The 23100-nt window shown below is 44.3% G+C and overlaps 1 protein-coding gene across 5 annotated transcripts in view; it reads left to right on the top strand.

Moving 5' to 3' along the window:
* Window positions 1–23100, top strand: part of AKAP1 (A-kinase anchoring protein 1) — a 53714-nt gene that overhangs the window by 3312 nt on the left and 27302 nt on the right. Inside the window, exon 1 of one of the 5 annotated variants that reach the window (XM_044285968.1) lies at window positions 7803–7939. The exons of 3 other annotated variants lie outside the window; for them this stretch is intronic. The gene's annotated coding sequence lies outside the window, so the exon portion shown is untranslated. Of the gene's footprint in view, window positions 1–7802; window positions 7940–18089; window positions 18127–23100 lie in introns of those variants that run through there. One more of the 5 variants, XM_044285971.1, reaches the window with a different exon arrangement.

Here is a 23100-nt window from a genome sequence, read left to right as displayed (position 1 = left end):
CATTTGGGTTTGCGCCTGCGCAGTTAAGTAGCTTCAGGCACTGACTACTCCCAACAATATGAGGCCCCATGTTGCAGACAAGTATAGGAAGTAGGTCCGTTACCCAAAAAGATGGACTGTGTCTGCAAAATGCTGACCCATTGTGAACAGTGCGTGCGCAAATAAAATGTGGATGGCACTCTGACCGCCTACGTATTTTGCGCATAAGCCCTAAAAGGAACGGGCAACCACTTTTATAGTTAGGTGCTAGAAGGGCACGTCCATTTTTATTGCCTCTGGAAATGTACGTTTCTGGTATTCCTAAGTGCTCAATCATAGTCGCATTTCAGGTCGGGCCCTTATTGTCTTTTATTATTGTTACCAAAGTTTTTATTACTTTTGCTAGGTTAAAAAAATGTATTTTTAGAAGCTGAAAAGTACAATTCTTATCTACATGTTTTTTCCCTTCCATGGATCAGCCCTGGGACTTTCTGCCCATGGATCGGACCGCTTCAAGGAGAGTAGTGCTGTGTTCTCTTGTACTGCTCAGGCGCTTTATGTGCAGGTTTATGAGCAGACAGCTGGCATAGCCTGGGCTTGTTTGCAGTAACCTTCCAGTGTTAATGTTCTTATCACCTTTAGTGCACATTTAGGTAGATATGTTGTTCAGCCTCCGTAAAGGAGGCATGAATTATGGAGTGGCTGGAGAGATCAGATACTGAAGCGTGGGGAAGGACGCAAGTTAACAATCGGCTGATGAATAATGCTACAGTCGGAGTAGTTGAGATAGTAAAGGGCCATGGTCATCATTTATTAAAGGGTAACTGTTATGTTTTCATAAAAAAATTAATTCTAGCACGTTACTGTTGCAGCAGCATTATGCATAAAGCAATCTTTAGTTTCTTCACATACCACTGTTTTCCTTGAGTTTTTCCCTTAGTTACAGCTGTTTTACAATATGAGGACCTTCTCAAGATGGCTCCTATGCCAGTTCTGAGGCCAAAACTGCTTTCCCTCAGCCTGTAGCTCCCTGCCAGCTTATCAGATTGGATTACTGCCTCCTCACTACACGCCTCCTCACTCTGAAGCCTAAAGCAGCTATGCAGTGTGAAGGATCGCCCCTCTGTCTTCCTGTCTTCTTAGCCGGAGACAGACAAGTCCTAGCAGCTGTCTTTTAAGGGAGCAGTGGAAAGGGACTAATGAAAGCTGTTTTTATAAGGTAGTTACAGAACTTTTGACAAACATTGACAGACTAACTCGGGTATACATGCCTAGCTCTACATTACTTTTGGAACATCCAGCGCCAGTCTAAATATGACAGCTTCCTAGCTGGCTTTTAGACCATTTTCTACACCTAAATCGGGCATAGAAAATGATGAATGAGACGGGTCTACCGCCCTTCCCATCCATGCCCGCCTTATAATTTGCTCCATCGCATAAACTGGTGTCCTACATTGCACAAAGGATCGGATCCAAATGGCACAGATGTGATGCAGCAGGTTTTTATTCTATCTTAAGCATTGCCAAAAATATGCTTATGTGGTGTATTGGAGCTGCCACTGTGTGTCGCCAGACTAGGGCTCTCTAACGTGTCTTTCCACTAAAAAGGGAATGGTTTTCTTGTTCCCATTATGATATTTGACGGAAGACATACTGTGAATCTTCTAGACTTAAAGGGTTTCTACCACCTCATTTTGACCTAATTAGCTCTCAGACACTAGCGATCTGCTAGTGTCTGCTCTACCTAACAATGCTATTTTCAGACCTTTGTGTGGATCCGTTTCACTAAAAAAACGTAGTTTTATTGATATGCTAATGAGCCTCTAGGTGCTATGGGGGCGTCTTTTCAGCACCTAGAGGCTCGGTCTACTCACACTGTATGCCGCCCCGCTCGTCCGTCAATGCCATCCTCAATCTCATTTATTGTCCGAATTCTTGCGCCTGCGCCGTGTGCGTCTGTATTCGGCGCAGTGACTGAACGCTCCCTGCGCCTGCATCTCCACTGCACCATCTATTCCACGGAGCACTCTGACGTAATCGGCGCAGTGGAGATGTCTGTGCAGGGAGCAGTCAGACATTCACTGCGCCGAATACAGACGCGCAGGCGCGAGAATTCGTCCACTGGCTAAGATGGTGGGTGGCATTCTAGAGGAGATGGCGGGCTTGATGGACGAGCGGGGCGGCATACAGTGTGAGTAGACCGAGCCTCTAGGTGCTGATAAGACGCCCCCATAGCACCTAAAGCGTATCAATATAAGTTTTTTTTTTTTGTGAAACGGATCCACACAAAGGTCTGAAAATAGCATTGTTAGGTAGATCAGACACTAGCAGATCGCTAGTGTCTGAAAGCTAATTAGGTCAAAATGAGGTGGTAGAAACCCTTTAATGTGAAGGCAGTCTTGGCTGCTTCTAGGAGAGGCAGTCCACATAAGTCGAACCTTCTGGTGTACAAGCAATTGCTCTGTATGCGAGTCCTAGAAGGGATCAGCTTTGTTAGACCCCGTGCACACGACCGTGTCCGTGCTGTGGTCCGCAAAAACCCCACATCTGCAAAATATGGCTACCTTCTATGTGCTCTCTGCATTTTTCTTGCTCCCATCACTAGAAATTACTATTTTCCTCTGCTAGACAGACAAGCATAGGATAAGTTCGGTAATTTGAGCAGCGGGCATACTGGACAGCTGACGGGTGACATCTGTGTTCTGTCTGTCTTTTGTGGACCCATAGAAATGAATGGAATGCTGATGGAGCACGGATGGAAAATACGATCATGTGTATGAAGCCTAAATCATATACAACTGGTGGACTATTGAGAGGAACGGTTCACAGCTTCTCATGGTCTTTCTGGACCTTCACTGCTATCACTAAACGCTACAGAAAAGAATCAGGAACGGATCCCACATGAACAAGCCACCCTTCGGGATCGTGTGTATGACTGAGAAAATAAAATTTCTGCTTAATACAATAATGTGAAGATTCCTTCTGCCATACCAGGACAGTACGGGCATTTCTGCACAGGAGGGGGGGTTAGAACAATTATCAGGGACAAACATTTGTGCAGGGGCAAAGCTTCCCAGTGGGGCGCTGCCAGGGGACCAGCTAAGCTCTCCTCGCAGCCAAAAGCCAGGTAAGTAAGGGTACTTTCACACTTGCGTCAAAGTTTTCTGGTATTGAGTTCTGTTCAGGATGTCTTCCGTTCAGTCCCTTTACGGTATTTGGACAGAGAAAAAACCGCAGCATGCTGCATTTTTCTCTCCTGCCAAAAACCCTGAACACTTGACGGAAATTAATTCATTAAAATTGCCGCAGTGACCCGGTCTTCGCATGCGCAGACCTTTAAAAATGTAAGGAGAGACGGATCCGGTATTGCAATGCATTTGTGAGACTGATACGGATCGGTCTACAAATGGTTTCTGTATGCATACAGATTGCCGTATCAGAACGCGGAATCCAGCAACGCAAGTGTGAAAGTACCCTAATTGGTTAACACTGGGAGTGTCATAATTTTGTGGCTGCAAGTTCCCTCCTGAGAAAACTAGAGTAGGAAGACTGAACGTGGCACTGGTCACTACAAAGGGGTAGCTTCTGGGAAGGTGTTTTTTGCTGATGAGGCATAAAGTGCGGCCCTCCAGCTGTTGCAAAACTACAACTCCCAGCTTACAGCTATTAGGGCATGCTGGGAGTTGTAGTTTTGCAACAGCTGCAGGGCCGCAGTTTGGACATGCCTGATTTAGAGGACCTGTCACCTCCCCTGACATGTTACTGAGACGTGGTTCAATGGGAGTAATGACTGGGATATAACAATACCAGGGTTCTCTCTATACAGGAAAGACAGAGAAGGCAAGAAGGCGGAGGAGTGGCCCTGTATGTGGAAGATAGCATGAAATCTAATTTGATATAAGGTAACTCATGTAGGTGTGATATATAGACCACCTAGCCAAGTCAAACAATTAGATGATCTACTAGTTGAGGAAATAGCTAAAATGACATTGAAGGGGAAAGTTATCATTATGGGAGACTTTAATCTTCCTGATGTAAACTGGAAAACCAAAATAGCTAGTTCTGCCAGGAGTACAGAGATTCTAAATTCCCTACTGGGATTATCTCTACAGCAAGTAGTTGAGGAGCCAACCTGGAAGGAGGCCATTTTAGATTTAGTATTCACAAATGGGAATTTAGTATCTGATATTACTGTAGGGGAAAGCTTGGGATCTAGTGATCACCAGTCAGTGTGGTTTACTAGAAGTACAGTGACTGAGTCACACCACACAAAAACAAAAGTTTTAGATTTTAGAAAAACTGACTTCTCTAAAATTATATATTAGTGGTATACGAGTTTCAATGGAGTCCAGGAGAAATGGGACTACTTAAAAGTGGCACTATTGAAGGCAACAGAAAATTGCATTAGGCTTGTCAGTAAAAGCAAAAAAAGGAAGAGACCACTGTGGTACTCAGCAGAAGTGGCCAAAATCATTAAAAACAAAAAGATAGCATTTAGTACAGGGGTGCACAACCTGCGGCCCGGGGGCCACATGCGGCCCTTGATACCATTCTGTGCGGCCCCCAACCATCTGGTAACAGACATGTATGCCTATGTCTTGTGGCTGCTCACATGTATTTTTCATGTATTTCTCCCATTAGATGGGAGTCCTGGAAGTGTAACTAGACATTAATGGTATAAAATGTCTGTTCAATATGCCATAAGTACAATATTTGTTGTATACAATTAAATTTTAATTTCGGCCCTCGTCATTGGTTAAGTCTGGCAATGTGGCCCCCAACCAGGAAACGTTGTGCACCCCTGATTTAGTAATTATAAAAAAAGATGACGACGAGCAAATCTATAAGATTAGGCAGAGAGGCCAAACAAGTTATAAGAGCTTCTAAAGCACAGGCAGAAGAGAAATTAGCTCAGTCCGTGAAAAAAGCGATGACATTCTTCAGATACATAAATGAAAAAAGGAAACTAAAACAAGGAATTACCAAATTAAAAGCAAAAGAAGGAAGGTATATGGAAGAAGATAAAGAACTAGCTGAATGCCTCAATGAATACTTCTGTTCAGTTTTTACAAAGGAAAATGAAGGAAAAGGACCTCGGTTAGGAAAGAAGACTAATGAATCTTTTGATGAATCTGTCTTTACAGAGGAAGAGGTTCTAAGTCAGCTGTCTAAAATTAATACAAAAAGTCACAGGGGCCTAATGGGATACACCCAAAGCTATTAAAAAAGCTCAGTGGCGAACTAGCAAAACCATTAACAGATTTATTTAACCAATCACTGGCAACAGGAGTCGTCCCAGAAGATTGGAAATTGGCAAATGTTGTGCCCATTCACAAGAAAGGTAGTAGGGAGGAATCGGGCAACTATAGGCCAGTAAGCCTGACATCAATAATGGGGAAATTAATGGAAACCATACTTAAGGAGAGGATTCTGGAACATCTAAAATCCTATGGATTGAAAGAGGAAAAACAGCATGGGTTTACTTCAGGGAGATCATGTCAAACTAATCTTATTGTGTTTTTTTTTTTTTTTTTGATTGGGTGACTTAAATAATAGATGGCGAAGGTGCAGTAGACATTGCTTATCTGGACTTTAGTAAGGCTTTTGATACTGTCCCACATAGGCTTATCAATAAATTACAGTCTATGTGCGTGGACTCCCATATTGTTGAATGGATTAGGCAGTGGCTGAGGGACAGACAGAGGGTTGTAGTCAATGGAGTATATTCAGACCAGGGTCTTGTTACCAGTAGGGTACCTCAGGGATCTATTCTGGGACCCATATTGTTTAATATCTTTATCAGCGAAATTGCAGAAGGCCTCGATGGTAAGGTGTGTCTTTTTGCTGATGATACAAAGATTTGTAACAGGGTTGATGTTCCTGGAGGGATACACCAAATGGAAAAGGATTTAGGGAAAACTAGAGGAATGGTCAAAAATCTGGCAACTAAAATTTATTGTTAAGTGCAAGATAATGCACCTGGGGCGTAAAAACCCAAGAGTAAAATATAAAATCAGTGATACAGTCCTAACCTCAGTATCTCAGGAAAGGGATTTAGGGGTCATTGTTTCAGAAGACTTAAAGGTAGGCAGACAATGTCACAGAGCAGCAGGAAATGCTAGCAGAATGCTTGGGTGTATAGGGAGAGGCATTACCAGTAGAAAGAGGGAGGTGCTCATGCCGCTCTACAGAGCACTAGCGAGACCTCATTTGGAGTATTGTGCTCAGTACTGGAGACCATATTTCCAGAAGGATATTGGTACTTTGGAGAGGGTTCAGAGAAGAGCTACTAAACTGGTACATGGATTGCAGGATAAAACTTACCAGGAAAGATTAAAGGACCTTAACATGTATAGCTTGGAAGAAAGACGAGACAGAGGGGATATGATAGAAACTTTTAAATACATAAAGGGAATCAACAAGGTAAGAGGAGATGATATTTAAAAGAAAAAAAACTGCTACAAGAGGGCATAGTTTTAATTTAGAGGGGCAAAGGCTTAAAAGTAATATCTGTAACTATTTACTGAGAGTAGTGGATGCATGGAATAGCCTTCCTGCAGAAGTGGTAGCGGCAAATACAGTGAAGGAGTTTAAGCATGCATGGGATAGGCATAAGGCCATCCTGCATATAAGATGGGGCCAAGGGCTATTCATAGTATTCAGTATATTGGGCAGACTAGATGGGCCAAATAGTTCTTATCTGCCAACACATTCTATGTTTCTATGTTTGTTTTAGTAACTACATGCATTCACCATGTAGTAATTGTGGCACATCAATTCTTATTCGGTGCCATTTCTTTTTTATTCTTTCTTCATTTACAATGAAGGTCCAGAGGGGTCAGACTTTGCGGGGGAAACAACCATTCTAGACATTCTGTAGATTGCTAGTAATGTATTTATAACTTCTAACAAGAATAATAGCACATCATAGAGCTATAAGAATAGATATTCCAGAATTATTACAAGGAAAATGCAAGCATTAAAACAGACATGCTATAAAATGAACAAAAAAATACCACCCACAGCCACCTTAAAGGGGTTATCCCATCTTAGACAATGGGGGCATATCGCTACAATATGCCCCCATTGTCTGATAGGTGCGGGTCCCACCTCTGGGACCCGCACCTACATGGAGAACGGAGCGGAGAAAGTGGAGGAGGGTGCATGCCCAGCTGCCTTCCATTCATTTCTATGGAGCCGGCGAAAATAGCTGAGCACTGGCTCGGCTATTTCCGTCTGTCCCATAGAGCTGAATGGGAGCGGTGACTGCGAATGTGCAGTGCGCTCCCATTCACTTCAATGGGAGAGGCGGGGAGCTGCGCCTGGTGGTGGACGGACCCCGGGAAACCCGGGGTCCTCCAGCCACAACTCTCCCCGGCTCCGTTCTCCTTGTAGGTGCAGGTCCCAGAGGTGGGACCTGCACCTATCAGACAATAGGGGCATATCCTAGCGATATGCCCCCATTGTCTAAGATGGGATAACCCCTATAAGTGCTTTAAGGGAACTCGCAGGATATTCTGGCTGGCCATTAAAATTTCACCTTCGCCTAGGACAGCAGCCCTGGAGAGACCGCCTCCTCCTCGGGACAGGAAGCAGGAACCAGAACCCCTTTAAAAGAGGGTCCACCCCCTCTGCCTCCAGTTCTGTTTCCTGTCCTAAGAGACAGGTGGGATTCGGAACTACTAAGAAAAATTTTAAGGAACTGCGGGTGCCCCGACTGTTTATAATATTAGGAGGATTTTCCCTGGCAGCATAAGCCTTTAGGAGCTGCCGCAGACACTGGGACTCATCTTTCTCCTATTCTCCTATGATCGCACTTCCAGCTGTCAGCACACGTGGGGAGAAGTACTTCCGGGTTGTGGCAGTAGGAGGAAGCCAGCGCTGTAATACCGGAAGTGTGGAAGCATGGAGTAGACTCGGCATGCTGAAACCACCAATGATATGCCGGTACCACGGTGGGGTAAGTGGGTTGTACCCCAATATTTCTGATTCAGGTTACTCATGGGGGTCATCTATGTTTAGGTATCTAAGGAGTCTTCTAGAAAAGTCAAAAGGCGTGAGGTGAGAGCATTGCACCTGCACTGAATCAAGACCCATTCATTTCATGTGCACATGAGCAGTGATTTTCACGCATCACTTGTGCGTTGCGTGAAAATTGCAGCATGCTCTATATTGTGCGTTTTTCACTCAATGCAGGCCCCATAGAAGTGAATGGGGCTGTGTGAAAATCGCAAGCAAGTGCGGATGCGGTGCGATTTTCATGCATGGTTGCTAGGTGACTATCGGGATGGGGACCCGATCATTATTTTTTTCCCTTATAACATGGTTATAAGGGAAAATAGCATTCTGTATTAAGAATGCTAAGTAAATTAGGGATGGCGGGGTTAAAAAAAATAAATAAATAGATATATTTATTTATATTAAACTCGCCTCATCCACTTGGTTGCGCTGCCAAGCTCGTCATTGTCTTTGACCTGGGAGTAAAAGGAACTTTGACGTCACTGCGCTCATCACATGATCCATCACTATGGTGATGGGTAATGTGATGAGCGCAGTGACCTCACTTTGCACGAGCGGGGAAAAGTTGCACATTTTCCCTTAACGGACCCGCCTCTGTTCCTGCACGTCACCCTCAATGCCTGTGTAAAGAGGCCTAAGGGGTTTCTTTTTCTGGGTCAGATGCCTCAAAAAAACAGCCGCAATGACACCAGGCCTCCAGTAAGGAGGCAAAAAATCTCCAACAGCCACTGGATAATTTCTGTTATAAGAGAGGGGAGAGGGTTTAAGATTAACGTTTCTAAAGTTGCCGGTAGAGAAATTTTGTGATAACAGATTATCGGTCCTGTTAGAAAAGAAAGTGTTGGTGGAAGTTCCGTGACGAGAGACTTTTACTCAACACTATTTCTTGTCAAAAAACCGAATGGTTTATTTCGTACAATAAACTTAAAATGCCTGAACTGTTATCTGGTGTTTTATTTTTATTTTTTATGTGTAATGCATCGGGTTGGCGGTGAACAATCTCTTTCCAGACTGTTATTTGGCCACAGTAGATCTGAGGGATGCGTATTATCATGTCCCTATCCATCCCAGCCACCAAAAATATTTGAGTGTAGCAGTTCATCTAGAGAAGATCCTACATGTTCAGTTTCAGTCCCTTCCCTTCGGATTATCTCAGGCCCCAAGGGTTTTAACGAAGATCATTCCAGAGATGATGGGACATGTGAGAGAAGGACATAGTTATCATACCCTATCTAGACTATTTTCCTTTTTGTCGCCCAGTCAGGTCAGATCCTAAAATAACTAATTACCTGGTTAGGGGTTCTGGACAGACCAGGATGGGATATAAACCTAGAGAAGTCCAGTTTGTGTCCGAGTCAGAAGTGCAATTTCTTAGGGATAATCCTAGATTCCACGTCTGAGGTGTCTGTTGCCCTTTCAAAAAACCTCTTCTGATCAGGTCTGGAATTCAGACCCTTTGCTCTCATCAGCCAGTTTCTTTGAGGGAGTCTGTCTGTGCTGGGGCTCATGGTGGCTGCTATTCCTGGGATAAAATGGGCCCAGTATCAATCGAGGTCCCTACAGCTTCAGATTCTAGAGGTTTTGGACAGATATGTACTCTCTCTGGATGTGGAGATTCATCTATCACCTCAGACTTTTTCTTTGGAGTGGTGGATGGATCTGTAAAATCTACAGAGAGGGGTTCCGTGGCGCAGAGAAGCAGTCCTTCCCTTGACCACAGATGCCAGCCCATATGGATGGGGAACCCATGTGGAGTCCATTCTTTTGCAGGGGAGCTGGGACGACAATTCCCTGTCCCAGTCTCACAATTTTAAAGAACTGAATGCAATCTGGTTAGCATTGACAGATCCTCACGATCACCAGGGGCAGAAATGTCAGACTATATTCAGACATTGTGACAGCAGCAGCCTATATCAACAGGCAGGGAGGTACCAGATCTGAGTCTGATGGCCCTAAGCCACCAGATTTTCATTGTAGCAGAAAATTCTTTCATCTTTCTGCAGTACATCTAAAGGTAGTGGACAATGTGAAAGCAATTCCTCAGCCATAATAATCTATGCTAGGGGTAATGAACCCTAAACCAGCAGGTTTTCAACCAGATTTCAGCCTTATGGGGTGTCCCTTTTTGCCACCAGGTCAAACAGAAAGATGAATGAATATATATATATATATATATATATATATATATATATATATATATATATATATAATATATAAAAATTTCTCCAACCAAAGGCAGTTGACACTTTAGCTTAATCCTGGAAGTAGGACCTTCTTTATGCCTTCCCCCACCCCCTCCTAAAGCTGTTACCAACAGTCCTCAGGAAGATCACGGAAGAAAGTGCCACGGTCATAGTGATAGCCCCCTTTTGGCTAAGGAGGTTTTGGTTTTCTTGGATTCGCAGGATGTCGATAGCCACCCCTTGGGTTCTTCACGTATTCTAGGAACTTCTAGTGCAGGGTCCAATCTTTCAACAAGAAGTAAAAAATCTTCATCTGAGTGTTTATTGAGAGGGAGATTTTGAGGAAAAGAGGGCTCTCGGAGGATACTATCACTAGTCTGTTGGAGAGTCATAAGAGGGTCACTTCAGAAATCTATTTGAGAGTTTAGAGGGCTTTCTAAAGATTCGCCAGTAGACCAGTAGATGTGCTAAAGGCTCCAGACATTCCACTTGTATTGGATTTTTTGCAGGAGGTTTGGAGAAAAAAAAAAAAAAAAAGCTTAGACCTTGCAGATTTCACAATTAAGTGCTGTATTTGAGTTTTAGTTAGCAAATCATCCTTGGGTTAAGAAGTTTGTTACTGCTGTATCTAAGTTTTTTCCCAAGTCTGTAAAGATAGAATTCCTCCCTGGGATTTAAACTTGGTGCTTTCGGCTTTCAGTTCTGATCCTTTTGAGCCAATCGTCACAATTTCCCCCAAGATGCTCTCCCTAAAACTTGCTTTTCTCTTAGCCATTACCTCCGCTAGGAGAGTTGGTGAGATCGCTGCACTTTCCATTGACCAACCTTACTTAAGAATCTGGGAGGATCGGGTGGTGATTTCTCCTGATGCTGCTTTTTTTACCTAGGGTTTCTCCCCAGTCTCACCGTTCCCAGGAGATTGGTTTTAACCTCCTTCTGTTCTCCAAAAAATGAGAAGGAATCAGAATTCCATTGTTTAGATGTTAGGAGATGTATAATTCAATATCTTCAGGTCACTCAGCCTTGGAGGTCCTTCTGTTTGTTGCTTTTATTTCAGGGTACGAAGGACTGTGCTGCATCTTCTCAAACCATTGCTAGATGGATCAGACAGGCTATTTACTTAGCATACTCATCCAAGGGGATTGTTCCGCCCTCTGGGTTCAGAGCTCACTCTACTAGATCAGTCTCCACTTCTTGGGCATAGAGGGCCTCCGCTTCTATGGAGCAATTTGTGGGGCTGCCACCTGGAGTTCCCTACATACTTTTTTCAGACACTATAAACTTCAGCTGCCTTCTAATGAAGGCCTGGAATTTGGCTGTAAGGGGCTCCAAGCTGTTGTCCCGTCCTAGAATAATCTGGCCTAAATCTCCAGGGGTGCTCCAGGCGAACGGGAATAATTTAATTACACTTACTGATGATCCGTTTTCTTTGAGCCTATGACAGCAACCGGCTAATTCCCTTCCCCTAGTGAAAAGAAAAGCTTTATATGTAGAAATGATTAGATTATTGCAATATGATCCTTTTTTCTTGGAAAAAGACTGAAGGTAGAAGGGGTGGACCCTCTTTTTAAAGCGGTTCTGGTTTCTGTGTCCTGTCCTGAGGCTCTCTCTCTCCAAGGGTGCTGTCATAGGCTCAAAGAAGACCAATTACCGATGAGTGTTAGAGCTCTTTCACATCTGCGTTCTTTTCTTCCGGCATAGAGTTCCGTCGTCGGGGCTCTATGCTGGAAGAATACTGATCAGGATTATCCTAATGCATTCTGAATGGACAGTCCGTCCATCAGGATGTCTTCCGTTCCGGAACGGAACGTTTTTTGGCCGCAGCAAATAGCGCAGCATGCTGCGCCTTTTGCTCCGGCCAAAAATCCGGAACACTTGCCACAAGGCCGGATCCGGAATGAATGCCCATTGAAAGGCATTGATCCGGCCTTAAGCTAAACGTCGTTTCGGCGCATTGCCGGATTCGACGTTTAGCTTTTTCTCAATGGTTACCATGGCTGCCGGGACGCTAAAGTCCTGGCAGCCATGGTAAAGTGTAGTGGGGAGCAGCATACTTACTATCCGTGCGGCTCCCGGGGCGCTCCAGAGTGACGTCGGGGCGCCCCAAGCGCATGGATGACGTGATCGCATGGATCACATGATCCATGCGCATGGGGCACTCTGACGTCATTCTGGAGCGCCCCGGGAGCCGCACGGACTGTAAGTATACTGCTCCCCCGCTCCCCGCTCCTACTATGGCAACCAGGACTTTAATAGCGTCCTGGATGCCATAGTAACACTGAAAGCATTTTGAAGACGGATCCGTCTTCAAATGCTTTCAGTACACTTGCGTTTTTCCGGATCTGGCGTGTAATTCCGGCAAGTGGAGTACACGCCGGATCCGGACAACGCAAGTGTGAAAGAGGCCTAATCCCATTTTTCTGGCAGGTATATGACGGCAAGAAAACACCTCAGAGCAGAAAAAAGGATCCACACCAGGGATTATATGGAAAAAGCTTTGTTTAATCCACCATTAACTCGTTTTTGGGAATAGAGTCCCTTCAGATAAATGGACAGAGGGAGTTTGTAAGAATATTAAATAGTGTATAAAATCATAAACAATAAAAATATGGTTGGATATCCAACAGTTGTACGGTCTTTTTCTCCATATTATCAAAGTAAATCCATTTTCTACATATCTGATGGTACATAAAGTTGTCTACTGTATTAGTTCACGTCAATTTATCTAAAGGGGCTCTATTCCCTGAAATGCTTTATATGTGGACTAAATAAAGCCTTTTCTGGATAATCCCTTATTTTCTTGCCCTCTTATCGCTTCCAGTACAACAGACATGTCAGGCGACTTTGCAGGTTTAGCTTTAAGAAATGAATGAGGCATATAGCATCCTTCCGTGTCAGTTGAGTGGTATACATTGTGGAGGGCAGTTGGTGTGTGTCCAACATATGGTTTTCGATTCTGCACAGAATGGAGGTAGTTGTGCCTATGTATAGAAACTCATAACGGATTTTGCTGGTCAATTTCCCGACCTTCCTGTTAAAAGGCAGTATGATGGTTGGGTGTGGAAGTGTCACAACTCTAACATAGTAAATAAGGCCGAAAAAAGACATTCGTCCATCCATTCCGGCCTGCCATCCTGCAAGGTGATCCAGAGGAAGGCAAAAAAAAAAAAACTGTGAGGTAGAAGCCAATTTTCCCCACTTTAGGGGAATAAAAAATTCCTTCCCGACTCCAATCAGGCAATCGGAATAACTCCCTGGATCAACGACCCTTCTCTAGAAGCTATAACCTGTAATATTATTACGCTCCAGAAATGCATCCAGGCCCCTCTTGAATTCCTTTATTGTACTCACCATCACCACCTCCTCGAGCAGATAGTTCCATAGTCTCACTGCTCTTACCGTAAAGAATCCTCTTCTATGTTTGTGTACAAACCTTCTTTCCTCCAGACGCAGAGGATGTCCCCTTGTCACAGTCCTGGGGAGAAATAGATGATGGGATAGATCTCTGTACTGACCCCCGAGATATTTATACATATTAATTAGATCTCCCCTCAGGTGTCTTCTTTTTTTTTTTTTCTAAAGTGAATAGCCCTAATTTTGATAATCTTTCAGGGTACTGTAGTTGCCCCATTCCAGTTATTACTTTAGTTGCCCTCCTCTGGACCCTCTCCAGCTCTGCTATGTCTGCCTTGTTTACAGGAGCCCAGAACTGTACACAGTACTCCATGTGTGGTCTGACTAGTGATTTGTAAAGTGGTAGGACTATGTTCTTATCACGGGCATCTATGCCCCTTCTGATGCAACCCATTATCTTATTGGCCTTGGCAGCAGCTGCCTGACACTGGTTTTTGCAGCTTAGTTTGCTGTTTATTAAAATTCCTAGATCCTTTTCCATGTCAGTGTTACCGAGTGTTTTACCATTTAGTATGTACAGGTGACTTGCATTTTTCCTTCCCATGTGCATAACTTTACATATATCAGTGTTAAACCTCATCTGCCACTTATCTGCCCAAGCCTCCAGTCTATCCAGATCGCTCTGTAGCAGTATACTGTCCTCTTCAGTGTTGATTACTTTACACAGTTTAGTGTCATCTCTTGATCAGTGGCTGATGCCAAACAGACTACCATGTGTTCGGACGCTTGTTGTTGCAGAGAGGATTATGAGAAGCCTGAGGAAATTGATAAAATTATCCGAGCAGGCGCCCAGCAACAGGACAGCATGTCGTCCTGTACTGAAATCTCTTCACATGAAGCCATGCCGATTGTCGGTGGTGCAAGAGTTAAAGTAGGGGATAAACTCTAGCATGGGATTGCAGATGGCTGCTGGATATGATAGATGGACATTTGGAACAGTTACAATAAATCATGTCCAATAAAGCGTGGCTCCATCTGACAGTATGATAATTCCCAGGACAATTCAAACAAGCTGCACCAATAACCACTTCATGGTCAAAAAAATCTGTGTATGGTGTGGCTATGGGTATGTGGATTGTGGGTCCAGAATTTAAAAAATGTGAACACTGTCATGTACATGGACATCTTCAAGTCATACTATGCACAGATCACGATTGTCGGTATTGTTTCAGCAAGATGGAGTGACTTTCCACACCATCCCTTTTCTGAGTTCATTTAGCACTGAGCAAAGGATGTGGCCACCACAATCATCAGACCTTACGGTTAGGCCTCATTAATATCTCCATCAAGCAGAGAACAGCCTGCTGGATTTTACCGAATGCGGCTTTGCCAGATTCTGTTTCACTGCCGGATCCCAATTGACTGCAATGAGGTCCGGTTGTGATCCGGCATTTGTGACTGATCAGGCAGCTGGATGTGAATGAGGCTTTAGTGACTCTTGTCTGTGAATTTACCTGAAGGGTGGGGTTTGAGAAATGCAATCCAAAGAAGGTGCCCAAAATGAATCAGAAAATTGAGATTAATGTCTGGAACCTCGGTATGTGTGGTGGTGCAGAAGGTGTTCCTGAACACGAGACACAACTTTGCATAACTGCTTGTGGAAATCGCTTCCAGTGTCTTATGCAGTGGGTAAATGCATCACTTGCGCCCCCCAGGTCTGACAACATGTCTAGGTTCTTTGTATTAATGCTCATTCAGACAGCCGTACGCTGTTCGCAAAAATTCAAGTCCATTTTTTTGGCGGACCGTTGAGCAAGTCCGCAAAAAAAAAAAAACTGATTGCATTCCTGCGGGCCCACAGACATTAATGGGGACTCGTCCTGATTTTCACTGACATGTATTTGTTTTGTGGAGCCGTAGAATAGAAGAAAATTGTCCCGTATGCTTCTAATTCGCAAAAAAACAGATCTGCATTTTGGGGTCCGCACACGGCCGTCTGAGCCCTTGGACTGAGTTTGTCTAACAGGAGGCACTTATTTTGCTATAGATTCCGATAGTAAGCTCTTGTCCTCAATTCCTTTTGTTTGTTTGTTGCTATGTAATGTATGACTGTTTGCGCATGAAACCCCTGATCGTAAAGCGTTGCAGTATATGTTGGGGCTATATAAATAAAGATTCTTATTAGAAAAGGTTTCTGGCACAATGAAGATTATTATAGGATTGTCTGCTTTGCTTTTGAGACCATGTTCTGCTTGCAGCTGAGCACATGATCCTGGAGGAGATAGAAAACCCTACAAGGGTATGTGTATTTGGAGTGTTTACAGTAGCCGGGGAGCCCGCAGCATGTCATCCTCTACTTGTAGGCAGGACAGCAGGGGCGAGCTATGGATTTAGATGAAATGCAGACGCCCCTGTCTGCTTTATATATGGAGGGAGCACTTGTTTTCCTTTTGGCTAGATTAGAAATAAGAGTTCTGTTCACAGCCTGTATTACCGTGGCCATACAGATCACATCATCTGCTGAATGATTATTTCAGACTCGGCCATACACATTTCAGTCCATATTCAGACTGGCCATACATGTTCTCAGTGAAACCGGGTGATGGATTAAATATCTTTCTTTGAAATTTCATCAGATAGTTGGACAAATAATAAATGCAAACTACTTTTAAGACTAAGGATAGTTTTACATCAGTTACCGTAGTTAAAACGATTGTGTTCCCACAATCGAATGATCATTTTGGTTGAAATTGTCTGTTTTGATTAGCATTGGACTAATTTCTATGGCCAAAAAACCTAAAAGGTGAATCACTAAAACCTTTCTAGGTTTAAAACTTCATCTTTATTATACTAGGGCTACATGCACACGAATGTGTCAGTTCCGTGTTTTTTTTTTTTTTTTTTTTTTTTTTTTTTGCAGATTGATTTCAATGGGTCTGCAAAAAAATGCTGTGCACATCCGTATGTCCGTTCCCTAGCCCTGCAAAAAAAAATATAGAACCCTTCCTATTTTTGTCCGTTTTTAGGCATTGTTACAATGGATCCGCAAAAAAAAAGGATGACGCAGATGTGTTTTTTTTTTTTGTTTTTTTTTTGGACTGCAAAACATATATACGGTCGTGTACATGTAGCCTTAAAATGAGATTAAATCAAATATAACCTCAGTAAATGTTTCCCTATTATACTCCTATAAGGAATTTATACGTAACAAAAACCTGCAATAATTTATGGGGTACTCTGTTGTACCAGCACAGCTTGTCAAGTAGGAAAAAAACCATTGGGTCCTATCGTATTCACTGGGGCAAGACAGAAGTCACTGTAGTACAGAAACAGTTCAGGCATGAACATGGGATGATACCTCTCCCTATTATGCCCTAACAGGGCGTGTTATCCTGGCCCTTTTTGACCCCATCCTAATAAGGGTGACCCTGTTCAAAACCTGCCTTTGATCGAAAAATTCAGTGTATGGCCATGACCTATCATCCCAACATGCACATTTCGTATCCGTTGCCATCAAGTGAAGGGACCAAGAAATAATGAGGTATATACACTCGCCTAAAGAATTATTAGGAACACCATACTAATACGGTGTTGGACCCCCTTTTGCCGTCAGAACAGCCTTAATTCTACGTGGCATTGATTCAACAAGGTGCTGATAGCATTCTTTAGAAATGTTGGCCCATATTGATAGGATAGCATCTTGCAGTTGATGGAGATTTGAGGGATGCCCATCCAGGGCACGAAGCTCCCGTTCCACCACATCCCAAAGATGCTCTATTGGGTTGAGATCTGGTGACTGTGGGGGCCATTTTAGTACAGTGAACTCATTGTCATGTTCAAGAAACCAATTTGAAATGATTCAAGCTTTGTGACATGGTGCATTATCCTGCTGGAAGTAGCCATCAGAGGATGGGTACATGATGGTTGAGGGATGGCCAAACTCTGACTCTACCATTTGAATGTCTCAACAGAAATCGAGACTCGTCAGACCAGGCAACATTTTTCCAGTCTTCAACAGTCCAATTTTGTTGAGCTTGTGCAAATTGTAGCCTCTTTTTCCTATTTATAGTGGAGATAAAGGGTACCCGGTGAGGTTTTCTGCTGTTGTAGCCCATCCGCCTCAAGGTTGTGCATGTTGTGGCTTCACAAATGCTTTGCTGCATACCTCTGTTGTAACGAGTGGTTATTTCAGTCAACGTTGCTGTTCTATCAGCTTGAATCAGTCAGCAGGGAAGAGCGAGCATCGGACGTCACTGGGCTCGGCGCATGCCCAGTGACGAGGATGAAGCTGCCGCCCTCAGTCTCCTGCTGATCGCACAGGCGCAGCCCTCAGTGGGTACTGCGCCTGTGCGAAAGTTCGTTCGGCGTGAGGGAGGGGGAGGAGAGCGAGGACAGGCTGTGGCAGGCTGGGGGCGGATAGACAGTGCAAGGAAGGCGGGCTGGGCACTGTAAGGGGGGCGGTACTGGGCTCTCTAAGAGGAACAAAACGCCCCTCTGGGCACATTCAGGACTCATTTACATATCAATAAAAGTCGTTTTTTGCAGAAACTGCTGGACGGATTACAAGATCAAAGAGCACAGCCTACTCAAGGTAAGCTGTGCTTCATGGCTGCTTTAAAATCGTTTTTTGGGTTAGGGGAGGTGACAGAATCCCTTTAAATCACCTTTCTTTCCCATTCTGACATTCAGTTTGGAGTTCAGGAGATTGTCTTGACCAGGACCACAACCCTACATGCATTGAAGCAACTGCCATGTGATTGGTTGACTAGATAATCGCATTAATGAGAAATAGAACAGGTGTTCCTAATAATTCTTTAGGTGAGTGTAGATGCACATCTCCCCAGTCTGGTGTAGGGCAGCATACTGCATTTCTCTGGAGTGAAATACTACTCCAGCAGTTCTATAGAAGGTGCAGGTGGCCTGCGTATGGCAGCCTTGTCACTCACCATCTGCCAGGGGTTTTTAAAAAGCCGGCATCACTCTCCATCTTGTCTAATTCCCGCTCTCAAGATCCTGTTGGCCTCATAGCACTGGGTCTTGCAAAGCTGTGGAAGGTAGGACCCCAGAGGTAGAATAATAATAATGATAATAATAACTAGAATCATAATTATAATGGGAGGAATGTAATTATACTTATTAATAATGGATGGTAATGTGTGGAGACTTGGAGAAAAAACTTTTTTGCAATACTTAAAATCATTTGAGTTTGACTTTTTTTTATTTTATTTTAATTTTTTAAATAATTCTTTACATTGAATTGCATAAAAAATAAAAACCTTTTTAATATGAAGTCCTTGCAAGCTTGCATTTACTGGGGAAGTGGAAGCTTGTTTCGCCACATTTCAATTTTTTTTTTTTTTTTTTTTTTTGTCGGGGTGAATGCCACAAGTCTTTAGGTACACATGTTCGGAACACTTACACCCCAGTGGGTGCACTGCATTATATATTATAAAATCTCAGTATCTGATCGGCAGGGGTCCGACACTCGGGACCCCATGCCAATCAGTTGTCTGAAGAGGAGACTTCAGTAGGCTTCCTCTTCATTACGCTGCACTTTGTCTCACGTGAATGGAGCGAGTGCTTGTAATTACACTACACCACTGCTTCACAGGAGATAAGGCGTAGTGTAAAGATCAGGAAGTGGCGGTCACATGGAACACTGCCTCCTTGTCTTGCAGCTGATTGGTGGTGTGCTGGGTGTTGGACCCCCACCGATCAGATATCTATGACCTATCCTGTCGATAGGTCATCAATATTAACGGCAGGACAACCCTTTTAAGCCCATTTTAGCGTCCATGTCTCCAGGGTTAAGTTGTTCCTGGCAGCAGGAGGTCCCTAACTCTGGTTAGTCGGATGCTGTTCCAGAGACCCCTTCCTAGGGTCATGCAAGTAAAATACTTACAGATATTCCATTAGCCAAGGTCATTAAAAGGACAATGTTAGTTTGAAGATTCTTCCCAATCTGTTATGCCATGGAAGCAAGATAGGCAGACTTTAAAAAAAACTTGGGAATCCTCCTCAGCCTTGAAAAAAGCTAATAATGCAGCAATTGGAGAACATATCAAGATAAAACCTTTCAGAGGAGGTATCTTAAGGTGGGTTTACACTGCACAATGTCACAGCCGATAGGTAGGAATGCTTCCTTCCTGACAAAGTGTCAGTTGCTCGCTCAGAGGAGACTGCTGCATTTACATGCAGGGATCTCCTTCACAGTAGAAGCATGTGGGATCGATATTGCGATCCCTCATCCCCATACGGAATCATTGTTTATGGGCAGCAGCTCGCTGTTTAGACAGCCCAATAATGATTGTGTCTGCACGAATGACAGGATCACCTAATGAACGAGCGTTTATTATATGGAGACAACCTTGGAGGAAAGACTCTACCGTCTATTTCTTGCTGCAAGTTAAATGAAGGTAGAAAATATTTACAAAGATTCTCAGGATCTCACTTGTCCTTTAAAGGGGTTGTCCGGGTTCAGATCTGAACCCGGACATCCCTCCATTTTCACCTCGGCAGCCCCCCTGACATGAGCATCGGAGCAGTTCATGCTCCGATGCTCTTCTTTGCCCTGCGCTAAATCGCGCAGGGCAAAGGCATTTTTAGGAACCCCGGTGACGTCACCGGCACTGAAGGGCGGGATTTAGCTCTGCCCTAGCCAGTAAAATGGCTAGGGCAGAGCTAAAGCCCGCCCCTCAGAGCCGGTGACGTCACCAAACACACTGCCGGGCGGAAGTTACCGCCCGGCAGTGTTATTGAAAACAAAAGAGCCCGTGCCCTGCGCGATTTAGCGCAGGGCACAGGAGCGCATCGGAGCATGAGATGCTCCGATGCTAGGCTCAGGGATGCTGCCGGGGTGAAAATAAGGGTATGTCCGGGTTCAGCTCTGAACCCGGACAACCCCTTTAAGTTACGGCTTGTTCTGCCAGAGCAGTGGCTACATCCTGTGCTAAAATGTCAGTAGACCAGATTTGCAGAGTGGCCACCTGTTCCAGTTTCCATACCTTCTGCAAACATTAGACTGGACATTGTTGCAAACAAAGACCTAGCCTTTGGGCGTAAAGTCCCTCAGGTTGATCTCCCTCCCTAAGTAGCATCTGGTACTGTCATGGAGGATGTCTTGGAAAGTAGGAATTTAGTCCCACCATTAATTGGTTTTCCAGGCTGACATCTCTGCAACCTTTTAATTCCCTCCAGTAAACACGGGGAGAACATACAAATTCCTTGGTCCAATTCAAACCTAGGACCCTAGCTTTGCAAGGTGCCAGTTGGGGGATAAAAACACTGGGTGGGAGGGACCATTTTTAAATGCTGTGATCTGGTCCATGCAGAAGCTGCTGTCATTTCGCACTCCTGGAAAAAACCAATTACCAGGACTAAGGGTCCATTCACACGTCCGCAGAATGAGTCCGCAAATTGCGCACCCATTCATTCTCTATGGGGCAGGAATGGATGCGGACAGCACAGTGTGCTGTTCGTATCCGCATTGCCGGAGCGCGCCCCCGATCTTCCGGTCCGCGGCTCATGTTCTATTCTTGTCTGCAATTGCGGACAAGAGTAGGCAGTTCTATGGGGTTGCCGGCTGGGTGTATTGCGGATCTGCAATACACTACGGACTTGTGAATTGACCCTAATTCTTTCAGTTTATTTACTTTCTAATCTGAGTAAGAGTGACACTATGCCCTTTTAAGAAAATTTTATGAAGAATTTTCATGAGGGAAGCAACTAAAAATGACATGTCAAGCTTCCCATCTTTAATGGGAACCTGTCGGCAGGGAATTGAATTCTTAAGCCAGGCACAATGCCTTGTGGGGATTGCTCAGCTGAATGTAATATACCATTTACTCAGTGATCTATTTCTTTATTCTGGAGAAAAAGTACATTTAATTCATATGCAAATGAGCAGTTAAGTGCACTGAGGGTGGGACAAAGCCACTCTGTGCTCCCCTTGCTCCTCCTGCTTCCTCTGCCAGCCCATCTTGCCTCCATTTACCTTGAGTGACCTGGTCGGGTTCCTGCATAGTCAACTGACCTGGTCCCATTAATTAAGGAGAGGGAGGGACTGGCAGAAGTGGGCAGGTCAATGGCGCACAGTGGCTTGTACCCACCCTCGGTGTGCCTAACTGTTAATTTGCATTCAGATTAAAATTTACTTTTACTTTAGAATGAAGCAATAGATTGCTAAGTGAAAGTTATCTGTAACATTCAGCTGAGCTTTCTCAACAATGCATTTTGCCTGGTTTTACAGGCCGTTCACATGGCAGAATTTTGCCAAAATTCCGCTTGTGGCTGTGTTATCTGACTTGTTTTCAATGGGAGTCTGTGTTGATGTTCACCCACTGGCAGTTTTAAGCCATGACAGTGCCAAGAAGGGACATGCATCTTCCTGGTGCCGTGTGTGGACAGCTGCTACTTGAAGCCCAAAGAGTTGATCCATTAATATAAAAAGTATATTCCAGCAATAACAAATTATCACCTCTGTCTCTACGACCACTCTATTTAAGCAGGGGACTTCCATTCTGGGAGTTGGTGGGTGTCCCAGAAGTCAAACCGGTACTTGATCTAGCACTTATTGCCCATCCAGTGGATAAGTGATAATTTATTTACCTGAATACCCCTTTTATTTTACTATTATATCACAAAACAGAGTTTTCACTGGGAATCGTGAAAATGGCTTGTGTAGCTATTCCTGTCATACTTGGGGCGGTCCATGGTGTTCTTTTGGTTTCCCTTCTCATCTAATGGCCCGAATTCTGATGGTCACACATGCTAAGTTGAATTGCCTGAATTCTCTTATACGTGGGTAAAGCCTCATTCACACACCAGTGATTTCTATTAGGGATTTTGAGCCCAAACTAGGTGTGGCTCTAAACACAGAACGGCTGCAGATCTTTCCCTTGTATTTTGTCTGTGTTTTGACTAAGGCCTCATGCACACGGCCGTGTTCCGCGGCCGAGAGCGGACCGCGGAAAACCAGGCGGGATTCCTGCTGACAGCATGAGCGCACAGCGTCATTGGTTGCTATGACGCGGTGCGCTTCATGCAGCCGCTGCTGTACCGCAATGCACTATACTAGTGTATTACTGTACAGCAGCGGCTGCATGAAGTGCACGGTGTCATGGCAACCAATGACAGTGCGCTCATGCTGTCAGCAGGAATCCCGGCCGGGTTTCCACGGTCTGCTCTCTGCTGCGGAACACGGCCGTGTGCATGAGGCCTTACAATGAGTCTTAAAGTATAACTGTCTTTTTGAGTATTGGATTGTGATGATTAATATCTCCTTGGTGGCCCTATTTCAACTTTTCACTGTGTATTCAATTACCCCTTAATTCCACAGTTTTGGTCCCTGTACTGCCTACTTTTACCTCTGCTTAAAATAGTGTTGCTAGGCAGGGTCCGTCTGTGTTGAAGGAGGAAAGTGCAAGGTCACATTCCTGACAGCCAGGGACTGTAAGTAAATTATTAAAGCCCAGCTGATACCAGTGCCTGGGCTGTGTGCACTTCTCCCTGTTCCTGCACTTGGCAGACGCTCCCTCACTCAGCAGACTGGGACAATACAGAGTCG

Source organism: Bufo gargarizans, chromosome 3 (assembly GCF_014858855.1).
Source record: "Bufo gargarizans isolate SCDJY-AF-19 chromosome 3, ASM1485885v1, whole genome shotgun sequence".
Lineage (NCBI taxonomy): Eukaryota > Metazoa > Chordata > Amphibia > Anura > Bufonidae > Bufo > Bufo gargarizans.
This window is presented reverse-complemented; position numbering and strand designations above follow the sequence as displayed.